The sequence below is a fragment of the Chelonoidis abingdonii genome, chromosome 10 (assembly GCF_003597395.2).
Source record: "Chelonoidis abingdonii isolate Lonesome George chromosome 10, CheloAbing_2.0, whole genome shotgun sequence".
In the NCBI taxonomy this organism is placed as follows: Eukaryota; Metazoa; Chordata; order Testudines; family Testudinidae; genus Chelonoidis; species Chelonoidis abingdonii.
Window position 1 is genome coordinate 1,817,330 of NC_133778.1, and position 13,257 is coordinate 1,830,586.

Genomic DNA, 13,257 nt, shown 5'->3' on the forward strand with positions numbered 1-13,257 from the left:
ATGTTTCCTGTATGTAGGTTCTAGTCTTCCATCTCTAAGTAATCATAATGCATTTTCACTTATTTTGAAAAAAGTCTTATACAGCTTCTCAACAATTCAAAAGTTGTATATTTTGTTACAGCACAAGCGTTACAAGATTCTTGCTAAAGCCTTACAGAAAGATCAGCATATATGTTTATATGGATGAAGAGAATCAAGTCAGCGTACAGCATAAGTCACTCTCATTCAAGGAAGCCAAGACACCAAGGTCAAAACTTTTTTTATTATTATTTCTGTATCTAAGAAAAGTGTATTTAATTGGCTTTGTAAAGTTAATGTGTTGATTTCCAGAACGTAAACACTGCCTGCAGTAAAGTGATGATCCAGAAGCCTTTGACCAAAATGAAGGCAACAGACAACTACTTATTAGAATCCAGAAGTCTAATAGAGCCATAAGAGGGTATAAGGGGGGTAGCCTCCTATATCCTGTTGATGGTCATAGAAGTGTCAGAAGCTGCCTCAGTTACTAAAAATCTGACTGGTGCCTGAAGGAAAAGCTAAAACTACTTTTGTGAAATCTCAAGCATTCTAGGCCACTATGCCGCTCCTAGTTACAATATCCAGGTGATTACAGAGCTCTAAAATGATAACATGTGGCCAAATCTGACCACTCCCTATTACCCCACATCCTGAGAATACCTGAAATCCCAGCAACTGACTCCAAATCAAAAACCAAAACAAAACATCCTAGATGCCACTGATCTCTGGCCGACCTCACAGAACAAATTCCAAATTCTATTGTGAATGTCCTGGAACTAGCCTCAGAAATCCTGTGCTACAGGTGGGGGGGGGTGAGATAGAAGGAGATAGAGCGAGTGAAGGAAAAGAGGCACAACACAAAAAACACAGAGCTAAAAAGGGAGGCTGAGGGCTTGTCTACACTTAAAACGCTAAAGGGGTGTAGCTGACCACAGCAGTGCAGCTGCAGTAGTACTTCAGTGTAGACACTACCTATGCCAATGGGAAGACCTCTCTAGGGTACATAATCCATCTCCCCAAGAAGGTATTTAGGTCAACAGAAGACTTCTTCCATCGACCTAGAGCTGGTCTACACCAGGGGTTAGGTTGGTGGTATAGCTGCATCTCACAAGGGATTGGATTTTTCACACTCTTGAGAGATGTAGCTATATAGTAAAATCCTAGTGTAGACCAGACCAAAGATAGCTAGGCATGAGGCCTCAAGTTTAGAAACACCATAGTCTTCACCAAGCAACAAATCAGGAGGCACTGCAAATACATTTTACAATATCTGGGAAGAGTTAAAAAAACACCCAAGAGCTGACCCATGACAGCCCCGGATGCCCTCTTGTCAACAGTTCTGGACTCCAAGCTGTTCCATGGATTGGAAAATTGACTTGGGTGTGGGAAAGATCTCTGACACCTCCAGAGCACTTTGCCAGTGTAACAAAGGAAAATATGCTCCATAGATTGATTCCTTTTTGGCCCTCTTGCATCTCCAGACACCCACACCTATTGCCATGGACAGAAGCAGCAGGGGTAGAGCACACTTGGTACCCCATGATCCAATCACTCAATGTGCAGGCATCCCCCGGGGGGACACCACTGTCTTGAAGGAGCTGGGGGCTAATGTGTATTTTTACAAAATATAAAATAATGCTAAATAGAAGAGTAATTGACAATCTATACAGAAAGTGGAAAACCTATTTTTATTTAAGAGCAGGTACCACGCCCAGGATCTCCCTCTGCAGGGGCAGAGGGTAAACGTTAAAGGCACATAAAGGGATTGGAAAGATTCTCTACCAAACCATATTTTGAAGAAGTCTGAACTATTGTAAACGTTAAGTAGTACACACTTCTCCATATAATCTTTGTAATGGAACACTCATCCTCCCTCCTAGCTATCATTTGTAACTCTTGCACTGCCTCTTATCTTTGCTAACCCAAACACCAATGGTAAATGATAATTCGACAAGGGGCTTTGGGGTAGGGACAGTGTCTACACAACGGAGTGACAACTGATTGTATCTTTTTGGTATCACTGTTACAGTTATCCCCATTTTGCTTGTGTTTTTATTCTCTGACAGCCTCTAGAACAGAGAAATGCCGATACACAATTATAATTATGGTATGTTTGGACTTCCTTTTGTAAAGACGGATTTTACAATAAGGGAGTTGCTAACAAAATTCAAAAAAAAATCTTGATTGAAGTCTTTTAAACTTGTCAACAGGAAGTACATCATCCATTTATAGAATGCAGCACTGAATAAAACTACAGCTTTCCTTTCACAGCAAAAATCAATATAGTACGACTCCTCTCAACATCAGTGCATGAAAAATGTCTGACACAGTTGCATGTCCATATCAAAATGACAAAGCTGAAGTATGTAAGTCACATGGGCAAAGTTAAAGCTAATGAAATGGGAATTTAAAAAGCCAGTTCACACTGATTAAGCCTGAAGTTTCAATAGTGGTTAGACTGGGATTTTCTACAACAACATGTATACTGTTATTTCAGCTTTATTTTTACATAAATCTACTCCCTTTCTAGCTGATTTTTCATGAGGATTATCTAGAGCATCGTCTTTGCAAATCCATGGCTTTACTGAACCTGAACCAAGACAATGCAAGATTCCCATACCATAGTACTAATGTGCCTCAAGCAGCACCTACACAGACCCACTCTAGGAATGAAGGATAGTTCTGTCTCTATACAATTCAATTCCTGGCCTACCTGCTGAGGCTGCTAATTGTAATATACCACACATCATAAGAGGAAAAAAAAAATTAAGCAGACAAGTGGACAGATCCATGTGTCCACTAGAAACTGAACCAAGAATATTAAAAGGTAACCTGCTAAGGGGAGGGGTGAGGGAAGTTGGCTTGTGTCCTTTGCTTCCTTAAGAGGGAAAGCTTGAATTTCTAATGTAAAATAATTTAAATTCAAATTCTACCTAGATATGAAAGTGTCTTCTGGGCTAAAAATTAGTGAATTCATGACTACCAAATTCACAGCCGTCAAAAATGCGTCACGGACCATGAAATCTGTATAGTACAGAGTAAAAGTACACAAAAGACCTATACTATACAGATTTCATGAGGGAGACCAGTTTTCCAAATTGAGTGCCCTGACCCAGAAGAGGGTAATGGGGGGATAATAATTTTTTTGTAGGGAGGTTGTGGTATTCCCACCCTTACTTCTGCACTGCCTCCAGAGCTGGGTGGCTGGAGAGTGGCAGCTGCTGGTCAAGCATCCAGCTCCGATGGCAGCACCTCACCAGCAGCAGTGCAGAAGTAAGGGTAGCAATACCATACCATGTCATTCTTACTTCTGCACTGCTGCTGGTGGCAGTGCTGCCTTAAGAGCTGGTCGCCCGGCCAGGAGCTGCTTCTCTCCGGCCACCCAGCTCTGAAGGCAGCACAGAAGCAAGGCTGGCAATACTGCAAACCTGCTCCCCCACCCCCTCCCGCCATCTCCCTGCGCGCGCGCACACACACACACACACACACACACACCCCCTTTTGGATCAGGACCCCTACAGTTACAACATGGTAAAAAAAAACAGATTTAAATATCTAAAGTAATGAAATCTACTTTTTTTAAAATCCTAGGACTGTGAAATTGACCAAGATGGACCGTGAATTTGGAAGGGGTCCTATTCATGACATCTCAGCTATAGAGAGCTAAAGCCAAGCAATAGGAAGGCCAGAGATTTTGATCTGAATATTAAACTGTTACCACCACTTACTTTACTTCAATGCCTAATTAACATTTTGGAAAAAGGATGACTGTTGAATCTTTAACACCGCCACTCCTTCAGTTAAGGTGCAAGAGCTCACAATACACACTGAATAGCCTAGCAAAAAAATGTCTGGGAAGAGCAGAATTTACACTGTTAACCATTAGAAATACCAGCAAACAGCACACCTCAAACACCCATTTAGGCCCTGCCTATTTACCTATCAAACCAAAGAGTGCACATGTTTTCTTTTAGTTTTTTAAGAGGCCTTTGCAGGTCACTTTTAAAAGGGATACCATCAAACTCTGAACAGTTTTACATTGGAGGTATTACAAGTAACACCAAGATTACTATTTAACTGGAAGTACAGAAAATATTTCTCTGTTTACTCTGTGCATTTGACTGCACTTTGTATAGGCAGTTTCCCCTGTTTATGTGGGTCTTTCACTCAGGAACTGGGATAGGAAATTAAAAAAAAATAGAAAATTGGATTGTAAAATCATAAAAACTGGGAGCAAAATTCAAGGAAAGGTACATTACCTGAAGCTATTTTTACCTTTTTTTAATTGACTAGATTTTAAGACACTGCTTACCTTTAATTCACTTATAACCCAGCATCTGACAAACTTCAATCACCACTTACAAGGAGGATTAAAGCTCTAGCTTAGACATGCGACTTAAATAAGTTTCCCTGATCCACCCCACCCCCATCAAGGGGTTGTACATTAAGTTGTATACAGCTACATTTATAGATTTTCATACTAGTTTACTGTGTACATACAGACGCTTCTTAAACTGAATTTTCCTTCCTGGAGGCTAGAAGTAGAGTGTCACAGCAGTTTAAGCCTTGTGTTCCTTTTCACTGCTACCTGTTGCAGTATACCAAAATATCTATAAAGTCATACATTAGTGTTCTCTTCGTATATTCTTTTGCTGCATTATTTGCAGACACCTTTGTATGTTCCAGATTAGCATGCAGACCCAAAGGACGTAATCTTTTCGGGTGATAAACCAGAAGGAACAGCTTGGATTTCATGTTCCACAGCCATTAGCTACTAAATCTAATGTTAGAGTTTCCAGGAAGCTGCAAAACAGAAAACCCTTTGCTTTATGAAACAATTTCTGTTTTACTCTGAAGAAAGGGGGTAGATAGGGATACAATGTACTTTCAAAATCTTGGTTTTTATGATAGTCTGGAGACTTACTGCTGTCACCATGAACACAATATGATTAATATGTAACATTATGATGAAGGCAACATAGCCTAGAAATTGAGATTAACAACTATTGCTTACACTAGGATGCCTTTCTATAACGTCACAATGAAAATGTATCACTAGTTATGCTATAGCACAAAAGACAAATGACTCCTTGGGAGTTCATCTCAATCTATTCTTAAAATGAAATTTACACTTTAGCAATATCCTTATTATGCAGTAACCACAACACAAATATGCTTCTCTCTCCCTCTAAACACATCTGCAATCAAAGCATGCTCAGGCTAAAAAGATGTCGATTCTAAAAATATGAAGACTTTTCTGTTATGAAATGGAGATGAGGGACAGAAATGAAAAGGGGCAGAGGTAGTATAATTAGTATGTGTGCATAACAGCAAGTGAAAACATAGGTCATCTCTCTCAACCCTACAAGAAGCTAGTATATTTTAGTGGTTTAAAAATTATTATGACACGTAAGCAAGTTATCAAATTGCAGTGTGGAACTAAATCCATCTTGGTCAAAGTGAAGCATCATATTTACTTCTCACTCCTGAGCAAATAGTTCTCTACTCTCAAAAGATTGCCTCAATTCAAAGTATAGTCAAGTATTTGTGAATCACACTTTAAAATGGTATGAAGTTTTTATTGCTCCAATTTACTATTTACCAGTACTACATAATATTCCCCATCAGTAAAACAGATGAGCACAGTGTAACAAAACCATCTGTATTCAAATATTATAAGAGCACAATGTGATAGTATGAAAATACACCTGCCAGAACTGAAGCACTATTAAGTGCTCAGCTCTTATATCTCATGAGCTAACCTATCTCAGTATTGGCTATTGTGACCAAGTGCATAAACAGTATTTGAGTTCACAAGAAGGTACAATAGGCACCTGGTCATTATTAAGATTACATCCCCTTAAATACTAGACTTTCAACACTAAAATGAAAATCCACTTTCAACTGCACATAGAATGTGTGCACACGTTTTCAATTTTGATGTAAGCAACGTCCAAAACAGAACTACTAGAACGCTACAGAGGAAGAACTGGAAGATATTAGCACCCTCTCCATTTTTCACCATCTAATTAGTGCAGGTTACAGAACATTAGCAGTTACATATTTTTAATATGGCAATACTTCATAGCAGTCCAGAAGTCCAAGTAAGCTCCTGGACTAGTGTATCATTAGAACCATATATACAGAGAAGTAGTATCACCTCTCTGCAAAGTAGTAGCAGATGTTTGAGCCTTACAGCTTGGTTCCCTACTGGATGAGAAGTCAGCAATCTGGACTTTGGGTATTTTCTTAGTGAAAATTTAATTTTCACTATGTACATCAGTTCCTGAATAAATGCGATCAGACAGCATACAAGCAAATCCCTTTTGCAAAAATCTCAGTCCAAAACACCAATGCCTGGTTAGAAAAGTTATGGCAAACAGCTTCCCGCAAATAACCTGTGTCACAAAAACTAACAATATGACACTTTCTCCCAAAGTCTGTACACTTCTCGCACGTTGAGAGAGAACTTGTAAAATGATATGTAACAGCACCATCTGGTGACTCCCACCATAACAAATGGAAATTCCACTTGGGGGGGCGGGGAGAGGGAAAGAAAATTCACTCATTTTTGAGTTTGAAGCATTTTTTAAAAGCTGTCACAGACTTTCCTTCCTTTCTATAGTTAAAGGGGACTACACTGCTATGCTGTGCTCACCACAACAAATGCTCCCAAGAAATGTTAATCAGAAAAATGTCTGCTGAATAATTCCTTGCAGTCATGTACAAATAAAGCAGAGGAGTGGCGACCAATGAAAATTCAGTACTGGTAATTTCTTATTCTTCCTTGACAACTATTCAGCCATTAAGAAGTGAGGAGGTCAGACAGAGGTTTTTCCCCAGAGACCATCCTCTGGTTTTCAAATCAGAGGAATAGCAAGGCAAATAGGTACCTGATTCTTGACTCAGGAGGATTTAAGTTATTCCTGTATGATCTCTTACAATCTCCCCCTCTCTGGGTTTGCCCTTCAATAACTGCTGTAGAGCTCCCCAGCTGACATGGCCTGCAATCACTGTTTCTCCATCAATGGTTCTCTTGCATCCACATTAAAACATTGGCATCATTTCCTTGATTTGCTGGAATTTCACACCCACACACTGGTCACAACATATGCTCAGAAAATTACAGTTATCTGTATTTAGAGAGTGTTTCAGAATCTAGGTTTTCTTTGCCAGTATTAAGAACAAGCCTCTGTGCTGTACATGAGGGCACTGGAATTTAAATATACGATAACACTGTAAATAAAAGGAAACAAATTCCTTAAGGAAAACCTAAGTATGTCAGATCAGTCCTCAGTAGTAGTTGCTCTACTTTGAGCAGAGATAAATATTTACAGTCTGGAACAGAGGAATAACACCTTATGTTGCAATACTGGGAATGCAAGCCCCATCAGTCTTTAATATACTTTAAAATCTCAAGCTCTTTAAAGAGCTTGAGTACTTGGAAGTGCAGACATTAAAAATTACCCATTACTCAGCAACTTTGGTACTTATAACAACAAAAAGGGGAAAAAACAGTACAATTATGTAGGGAGTTTATCTAATATGCACTAAAAACTTAGAACTGATCTTCATGAGGGGGGACCTCATCACTCAAAGAATGTAAAAAAAGTCAGTCACTTCTGAGAAGTGTGTGTATAACCTCAAGTCACTCCTCTTTAGAACCCCCCCCCTTCATTTTAAAATCACTCACTGCTCTGAAGAATGCACACTAGATTTTTCTGTTCCAGAGCTATGCTGAATTAGCCCTTCTGAGATTGTCCTTCCTGACCAGGGTCAGTGCACCCAAATCCAATAGCCCATGGGTCAGCAACCTCTGGCACGTGGCTTGCAAGGAAAAACACCCTGGTGGGCCGCGCCAGTTTATTTACCTGCCATGTCGGCAGGTTCGGCCGATCACGGCTCCCACGGGCCACAGTTCACCGTCCCAGGCCAACGGGGGCGGCGGGAAGCAGCACAGGCAAGGGATGTGCTGGCCGCAGCTTCCCGCCACCCTCACTGGCCTGGGACGGTGAACTGCGGCCCAAGGGAGCCACAATCAGCCGAACCTGCCAACGCGGCAGGTGAATAAACTAGCCCGGCCCGCCATGGAGCCTACCGTGGCCACCCTCATGCCAGAGGCTGCCAACCCTTGCAACAGCCCTTTCAAACACATTTGATTGAGTTGCCAAAAAAGATGCACAAATTATGGTTCCTCGGACCCACTGCTCCCTGGGGTTCCTTTTAGCAGCCTTTCTAAGCCAGTTCATTTCCCTAGAATGAAGAAAGATGTGGAGAGTATTATACATGATCCAAGAATTGAAAGATACTACACTATCTCTCATTAAGATGAGATGACAGTCCCCATGCAGTCAAAAGCTTACACAAAAGCTCTCAGAAAGTACTGCATCCAACACGGGGAAATTATGTATCAGATCTTGTCATGACAGATAAAGAGGAACTGATCCCATAACTAAAAAGTTAATTCTAGCTTAGGTACAAGTGATTGTGACTTGATCACATTTACATGCAAACAGAATGAAGTTCAGACCAGTGATATATATTACGTAGTGGAACAAAAGGGCCAATTTCACAAAGCTGAAAACAATTATGAGCCAAATCAGCTGGAAGGAAAAATTTAAATCAGAAAAATGTCATTGATCATTGGGAGACATACAAGAACACTATACTAAATGCCTCAAAAGCCAAAATCCCACAGTCGAGAAAGAAGGCCATACTAGTTAAAAAAAAAATTCTGCCTTAGATGGAAAGTGAAGGCAGCTATAAAAAATATATTTATTTTATATATAACAAATGGAAGAAAAGGGAAGTTGATAGTAGTGAATAGAAACTAGGAGCTGTAGAAAATTAAGGGAAGCAAAGGGACATATGGCCTGCAGAAATATTAGGAACAAAATGAATCCTACTCATGGTACTGATCCATTGCTAGATGGAAATGCTATAAATTCTAATACTTCTCTCTTTTGTGGATTCATAATCTATATTACCCTCCTTACACTCTTTATTAATAAATCAATCTACATGAGTTTATGGAAAACAGATCCTATCAAACTTGGTATCTTCTTTTGATGAGATTACAAGGTTGGCTGAAAAAGGTAATAGCACTGACGTAATATGTTTAGTCTTCTGTAAGGCATTTGACTTGGTACCCAAAAACATTTTGATTAAAAAAATTAGAAACATAAAATTAAGATGACACATTAAATGGATTAAAAGCTTGCTAACTACACCTGTACCCCAATACAACGCTGTCCTCGAGAGCCAAAAAATCTTATCGTGCTACAAGTGAAATTGGTTATATTGTGCTACAAGTATTGGGTTATATTGAACTTTCTTTGATCTGCCGGAGGGTGCAGCCCCCCCTTACCGCATTACCTGAATTCGTGTTATATCAGGTTACATTATATTGGGGTAGAGGTGTAATAGGTCTCAAAATGTAAACAATCGGGGAATCATCATCCAATGGGTGTGTTTCTAGTGGGGTCTTGGCAAGGATTGTTTCTTGGCCCCATGCTATTTAACATTTTTATCAGTTACCTGGAAGAAAAAGTCACTGACAAAGTTTGCAGAGGACAAAAATTGGAGTGATAAATAATGACAAGTCACTGATACAGAGAAATCGGGATCTATTGGTAAGCCAAGTGCAAGCAAACAATATGTATTTCATATGCTAAATGTAAATGTATACATCTAGGAACAAAGCCATACTTGCAGGACGGAGGGCTATCCTGGAAAGCAGAAACTATAAAAAAAGATTTGGGGTCACTGTGGACAATCAGCTGTACATGAGCTCTCAGTGCAATGTTGTGGCCAAAAGTGTTAGTGTGATCTTTGGTTGCATTAACAGGGGAATCTTGAGTAGGACTAGAAGTTAATTTTAACTCTGTATTTGACACTGGCGTGACCACTACTGGAATCCTGGGTCCAGAATTCAAGAAGGATGTTGAATAAATTGGAGACAGTTCAGAAAAGAGCCACAAGAATGATTAAAAGATTAAAGAACTTGTTTTATAGTGATAGACTCAAGGAGCTCAATGTACCTAGCTTAACAAAGAAAGGTTAAGGGGTGACTTGATCCCAGTCTATTAGTACCCACATGGGGAACAAACATTTAATAATGGGCTCTTCAATCTAGCAGCAAAAAAGTATCCTTCATCCAATGCCAGGAAGCAGAAGCTAGAGAAATTCAGCTGGAAATAAGGTGTGCATTTTTAATGGTGAGAATAATTAACTATTGGAATAATTTACCAAGGGTTGTGGTGGATTCTCCATCTCTGAATTTTAAAATCAAAATAGAATGTTTTTCTAAAAGATTCTATGGCCTGTGGTATACAGAAGGTCAGACTAGACGATTAATGTGATCCTTTTGGCCTGGAAGCCTATGATTCTATGGCACATACCGTATATACTCATTCATAAGCTGAATATTTTTTGGTAAAAACATGACGCATCAAAGCTTATAAACAGGTCTACAACAAAATTTGATTTTAAACTCTATGGCGCGGGTCGGCAATTACAGTGGCATACTGCTGCCAGCCTGGTGTCCCCACTGCCGGCCCCGCTCAGCCCGCTACTGGCCTGGCTGGACGGAACCCCAGAGCAGCAGTGGACTGAGCCGCTCAGCCTTCTGCCGGCCTGGGGTCCCATCCGCCGGTCCGCTCAGCCTGCTGCCTGTCTGGGGTTCCATCCGCCAGCTCCTGTAAATGTAAAATTTATTACTGGCACGCAAAACCTTAAATTACTGCAAACAAACTAAGACTTGGCATACCACTTGTGAAAGGTTACCAACCCCTGCTCTATGGAATCACTGAATTGAATATCTAATACATTGTCATTTTGTTTACCTGGAGCCTCTGCCACTTCCTGCAGCTCCCATTGGCTGGGAATGGTGAACCACAGCCACAAGGAGCTGAGGGGCTCCATGCCTGCAGACGCTCCAGGTAAACAAAACATCCCGACCTGCCAGCAGCTTACCCTGACAGGCCAGGAGCCAACATTTTCCAACCCCTGAAATACAGGATTGGTTTATGAAAGGGTCATACAGTTTTTGCTATATTTACCTATCCATTGGGGGGGGGAGGGGTCAGCTTATAAACAAATGGGCTAATGAACGAGTATATACGGTACTTCGGATAAATGTCTCAAATAATTTTGTTTCTACCGCCATTTTATAATTAGATGGCTAAATGTATCATTAATGTACACACAGCATTGTCTTTGTGCTTACCTATGTAAGAGTGGACTGGAACTTGATTTCAAATACTGAATACGTGGAGTGAGCATGATCTAACGCAGTGGCTCTCAACTTTTCCCGACTACTATACCCCTTTCAGGAGTCTGATTTGCGTTACGTAACCCCAAGTTTCACCTCACTTAAAAACTACTTGCTTACCAAAAAAAAAATCAAATACAAAAAAGTGTCACAGTACACTATTACTGAAACATTGCTTATTTTATCATTTTTACCATATAATTATACAATAAAATTGGAATAGAAATATTGTATTTACATTTCAGTGTATAATATATAGAGCCCTATAAACAAGTCATTGTCTCCATGAAATTTTAGTCTGTACTGACTTCACGTGCTTTTTACGTAGCCTGTTGTAAAACTAGGCAAATATCTATATGAGTTGATGTACCCCCGGAAGACTTCTGTCTACCCCCAGGGGCACATGTACTCATGATTGAGAACCACTGATCTAGTGGTTGTACCAGGGGATTTGGTGTCAGGAGTCTTGTATTATATATCTGACTGCCACCAGCTCAATTTCTTGCCTTCCTGCTTCCCTGTTCATGTAGGTGTGTGTATGCCTTGTGAGTTTTATGGCATACTTATAAAAAGTATTACTCATGCAAGGATTTTAGTTTCCTTTTGACTTATTTTCTCCTCAAAAATAATCCTCCTGCATATTTTTTGCACTTTTCCTCCTTAGGAATTCAATTATGTTTAATCACTATTACTGAGATTCAACTATAATGATTTCTTAGGAAACTTCTAAGTTTTCCATTTTGGTCTATTGTGCCAGGGTTTTTCCACTTTGTTTTCAACGTACCTGATCTTGTGTGTTTAGTTCTGCCCTTGTTATAAACTAATATGCCACTGCCACCACCAGTCTGAGATTCAGTCAGAAATGAGACTATGTAGTAATTTCAAATTAAATAACATTTTAATAGTACAACAATATTATGGACAATGGCCATGTAGGATGAAGTCTAGATCCAGTCATGCAGAAAGGCCCAACCTAGTGCTCTACTACTACTGCCTGCTCTTGAATATTCACTGTTATTGTCCCTGATTCTCCCCCCGCCCACCCCAGCCCACCTTCCAGCCAGTACAGAATAGCCGGATGTGGCTAGAAGCGTCTCTACTTGGGACATTCACACCAAAGTGCTGGAGTTTGTTTTGTTTCAGAAGTGTATGGGCTTGTTCTCCTCAAGTTTTGTGGCACAAAACAAAATCCTTATATTTGAATCTGCCACTGAACATCAGATTCACCAGCGACAGCAAACCACCATTTATATATTTAAAGGCTGTGACACTACACAGCTGTTTGATGATGAAAAGAGATTGGCCATTATGGTAAAGACACAAACTGATAAATGACTTTACACGGGTATTAAGTGCGGAGGAAAACGTGCCTACCATCAGTGTTGCCCTAAAATGATACATAAAAAGAAAAACATTGTCCCATCTCAAGCAACACTGCACATGCATGCTTAAGAAAGCTTTCAATCACCAGGCCATATGTAATGAGTCATCATCTCTGAGCCTGATAAGTGCTACTGAGCAATACCTGACTCTGACTGACATGGAGCCCTCAGATAAACAACCAGGCCAATCTCCAGGTGAAGATTTAACCCGATGTCCTCAAGTCTAGGGATATAGGATCCCCATAAGAACAGCCATTCTAGGTTGTTCAATGTTGCTACCTTGCCAGAAGTATCCCCTACCGCTTAGTGGTTCTGAAAGACTGCTCCTGCTCCAGCCCCAGCCAGTTCCTGCCCCATTCCTGCTCTTGGTTCTTGATTCCTTTTCTGATCCCCGGCTCCAGTCCTCAGCCTGACCACTGTTGCTTCAACATCTACTTCTCACTTTCTGACTAGCTGAGCAGACTGGCTACTTATGTGGCTGGCGCCAGCAACTGAGATGGAGACCCCTGGAATGACCATCATTGACGACGACAGAGTTGATCCAAGCCTTTGGTGTCAAGTTGCTCAGTTGATTCTGGATAACGC

General features: G+C 40.4%; 1 protein-coding gene across 10 annotated transcripts in view; it reads right to left on the reverse strand.

Annotated features, from left to right (window-relative positions):
- The window catches only part of HDAC4 (histone deacetylase 4), a 494,934-nt gene that overhangs the window by 462,919 nt on the left and 18,758 nt on the right, over nucleotides 1-13,257 (reverse strand). Inside the window, exon 1 of one of the 10 annotated variants that reach the window (XM_075069859.1) lies at nucleotides 4,331-4,352. The exons of the other annotated variants lie outside the window; for them this stretch is intronic. The gene's annotated coding sequence lies outside the window, so the exon portion shown is untranslated. Of the gene's footprint in view, nucleotides 1-4,330; nucleotides 4,353-13,257 lie in introns of those variants that run through there. 10 annotated transcript variants of the gene reach the window in all.